Source organism: Mustela putorius, unplaced genomic scaffold (assembly GCF_011764305.1).
Source record: "Mustela putorius furo isolate JIRA1106 unplaced genomic scaffold, ASM1176430v1.1 tig00003901_pilon_pilon_pilon, whole genome shotgun sequence".
NCBI classification, from domain to species: domain Eukaryota; kingdom Metazoa; phylum Chordata; class Mammalia; order Carnivora; family Mustelidae; genus Mustela; species Mustela putorius.
The window spans coordinates 17,107,290-17,111,408 of record NW_025422049.1 but is presented as its reverse complement, the minus strand read 5'-3'; the positions used below and the strand labels follow the sequence as shown (position 1 = coordinate 17,111,408).

General features: G+C 38.2%; 1 pseudogene; it reads right to left on the bottom strand.

Moving 5' to 3' along the window:
• Window positions 1–2,707: 2,707 nt before the first annotated feature.
• Window positions 2,708–3,715, bottom strand: LOC101671898 (annotated as a pseudogene).
• Window positions 3,716–4,119: the final 404 nt, after the last annotated feature.

Genomic DNA, 4,119 nt, shown 5'->3' with positions numbered 1-4,119 from the left:
CAGTTCTTCATCTGATATGTGTTTTACAAAGGTTTTCTACCAGTCTGTAGCTTATCTCTTAACAGTGACTATTGTAGAGACGTTTTTAATTTTAATGAACTCTAACTTATTAATTTTTTATTTTATGGATTGTGCTTTTGGTATTGTGTCTAAGAAATTATTAATCAAACCTAAAGCCACACAAGTTTTCTCTTGTTACAAATCTTCTGGGAGTTTTGTAGTTTTGCATTTTACATTTAGGATTATAATTCATTTTGGTTTAATTTTTGTGAAAGGCTTAAAGTCTACATCTAGATTAATGTTTTTTGCATGTGACTGTCTAGTTGTTCCAGCACTATTTGTTGAAAAGATTATCCTTTTTTTTTTTAATTGTATTGCCTTAGCTCCTTTATCAAAGGTCAGTTGATTGTATTTGTGGGGTCAATTTCTGGTCCCTTTATTATGTTCCATTGATCTATTTGTGTCTTCTTTCACCCATACTACACTGTCTTGATTAAAGTAGCTTTATCGTAAGTATTTTTCTTTCATTTTAAAAATTTATTTATTTATTTATTTAATTTATTTATTTTTAAGATTTTATTTATTTATTTGACAGAGAGATCACAGTAGGAGAGAGGAAGGGAAGAGATCACAGAGAGAGAGGAAGGGAAGCAGGCCCCCTGCTGAGCAGAGAGCCCGATGTGGGACTCGATCCCAGGACCCTGAGATCATGACCTGAGCCGAAGGCAGCGGCTTAACCCACTGAGCCACCCAGGCGCCCCATTTTAAAAATTTATTTATTTACTTGTCAGAAAGAGAGAGAACACAAACAGGAGGGAACAGTAGAGGGAGAGGGAGATGAAGGCCTTGAGCAGAGCAGGGAGCCTAATGCGGGACTGAATTCTAGGGCCCTGCGATCATGACAAGAGCAGAAAGCAGAGGCTTAACTTACAGCTACCGAGGCACCCCAGCTTTATAGTAAGTCTTGAAGCCAGATAGTGTTAGTCCTCTAACTTGGTACACCTTCAATATTGTGTTGGCTATTCTGTGAATTTTATATTTTCATATAAATTTTAGGACTAACTTTTCAATATGCATAAAATAACTGATGAGATTTCATTGGGATTACATTGAGTCTATAGATTAAGCTGGAGAGAACCAAAATCTTGATAATATTGTTTCTTCCTAAATCTGTACATGGAGTTTCTATTTATTTAGATATTCTTTGATTTTTTTCCATTTTATAGCTTTCCTCATATAGATCTTGTACATATTTTGTCAGATTTATACCAAGTATTTCATTGTCTTGGTGCTAACATAATGGTATTGTGATTAAAATAGTTTTTCAGCTTTATCGAGGTTTCGATTATACAAAAAAATTGCACACATCAAATGTATATGTCTTGTTGAGTTTGGACATATAAATATATTTATGATACCTATATATATCACCACAAGCAATGTATTAAACATATCCATTATCTCCAAAAACTTCATTGTGTCCTTTTATGTTTTGCTTTGTTTTTGGTAAGAATTTTTAACATGGGATCATCTTAACATATTAAAGTGCATAATACCATATATAGCAATGATACTGTTTTCTTTTAAGTAAGTTCTTTTTTTTTTGGGTGGGAAATTTCTTAATTTTTGTTTCTTTTTTTTATTATTAATTTTTTATTTTTTATAAACATATATTTTTATCCCCAGGGGTACAGGTCTGTGAATCACCAGGTTTACACACTTCACAGCACTCACCAAAGCACATGCCCTCCCCAATGTCCATAATCCCACCCCCTTCTCCCAAACCCCCTCCCCCCAGCAACCCTCAGTTTGTTTTGTGAGATTAAGAGTCACTTATGGTTTGTCTCCCTCCCAATCTCATCTTGTTTCATTGATTCTTCTCCTACCCACTTAAGCCCCCATGTTGCATCACCACTTCCTCATATCAGGGATTTTAAGTAAGTTCTATGTGCAACATGGGATTTTAACTCATGACCCTCAGACCAGAAGTTGCATGCTCTTCTGACTGAGCCAGCCAGGCACCCCATTATTTGTTTTTAGTTTCAAATTCCAATTTTTCAACTGGCAACTGACTTTTGTGAATTATCCTTTTATACTGTAAACTTGTTATAGTTGCTTCTTAGGAGTTTTCTGGTTGATTCTTTGGGTTTCATCAAGTGTGACCAAAGACACTTGTATTTTTTCCTTCCCAATCTGTATACATTTTCTTCCCATATTGCATTATCTAGGACTTTCAGTATGATACTGAATAGGAATGATGTTGAATGGTGAGATGGACATTCTTACTTTTTTTCTGATTCTAGGGGAAAAGTGCCTATTTTCTTACCTTTAGGGAATTTGTCAGCCATAGGGTGTGTGTAGATGTCCTTTATCAAGTTGAGGAAGTTCCTCTTGACTCCTACTTTGCTAAGAGTTTCCATCATGAATGGTGTTGGATTTTATCATATGATTTTTCTTTCTTTCTTTCTTCCTTTTTCTTTCTTTTTTTTTTTTTTTTGGCTGAGTACAGTCTACTTTATTGATCATACCTGACAAGGTAGGACTTCCCAAGCTTTTTCCCTTCTACAGGGGGACTGGGATAAAAACTGTATTGAGGTTGGGAGACTTGCAGTGTGTTGAGGGATGAGTTGGGCCAAGGAATCTCCAGTAATTGAAGGATTCTGCCTTCCTCTTATGCTTTCATTGGGGCTGGTAGTCCAGGGGGCTCTTATTCAATGGAGGCCATGTGGACAGTGAGGTCCACCACCTGGTTGCTGTAGCCAAATTCATTGTTATACCAAGAAATGAGCTAGACTAAATGGTCATTGAGAGCAATGCCAACCCCAGCATTGGAGGTGGAAGAGTAGGTGTCACTGTTAATGTCCCAGGACACAGTTTGGTCCTCAGTGACGCCCAAGATGCCCTTGATAGGATCCTCTAATGCCTACTTCACTGTATTCTTTATGTCATTGTATTTGGCAGCTTTCTCCATGTAGCACACACACTGGGGGTGGGAACATGTAAGGCCATGCCAGTGAGCTTCCCGTTCAACTCAGGAATAACTGCTCACAGCCTTGGCAGCACCAGTAGAAATAGGGACAATGTGGTCATCCCCTTGTTCATCACACCACAGCTTTCCAGAGGGGCCATCCACAACACTTATGAGGCAGTGATGGACTGTGGTCATGAGGTCCTCTATGATGCAAAAGTCATGGATGACTGCAGCCAGAAGGGCCACAGAGTTGGTTGTGCAGGAGTCATTGCTGACAATCTTGGGGAATTGTTATACTTTTCATGGTCCATACCCATCACAAACATGAAGACATCAGCAGAAGAAGCAGAGATGATGACCCTCTTGGCCCCACCTTCAAGTGAGCCCCAGCTTTCCCAATGGAGGTGAAGACACCAATGGACTCCACAACATATTCAGCATCAACATCACCTGAGTGCTGATGCTGGCAGGATCTCACTCTTGGGAGATGGGGAAAAGCTTTTCATTGATGACAAGTTTCCCATTCTCAGTCTTGTTTGTACTATTGAATTTTGCTTGGATGGAATCATACTGAAACATGCAGACCATGTAGCTGAAATCAGTGAAGGGGTCATTGATGGGGACAGTATCCATTTTGCCAGAATTAAAAGCAACCCTGATTGCCAGGCACCCAGTACAGCCAGATCTGTTTCCTTTGATCTTCACCATGATGTTTCTGGGATGTGGTTGGCACTGCAAGAACATGCGGCTATCTGTCAAAGGGAAGGAGCAGAGAACCTGTTAAATGCTTTTTATGTGTCTTTTCATATGACCATAAGATCTTTATTGTTTAGTCTGTTGTTGTGATGGATTATATTTACTGACTACAGCCACCGAGGCACCCCAGCTTTATAGTAAGTCTTGAAGCCAGATAGTGTTAGTCCTCTAACTTGGTACACCTTCAATATTGTGTTGGCTATTCTGTGAATTTTATATTTTCATATAAATTTTAGGACTAATTTTTCAATATACATAAAATAACTGATGAGATTTCATTGGGATTACATTGAGTCTATAGATTAAGCTGGAGAGAACCAAAATCTTGATAATATTGTTTCTTCCTACCTCTGTACATGGACTTTCTATTTATTTAGATATTCTTTGATTTG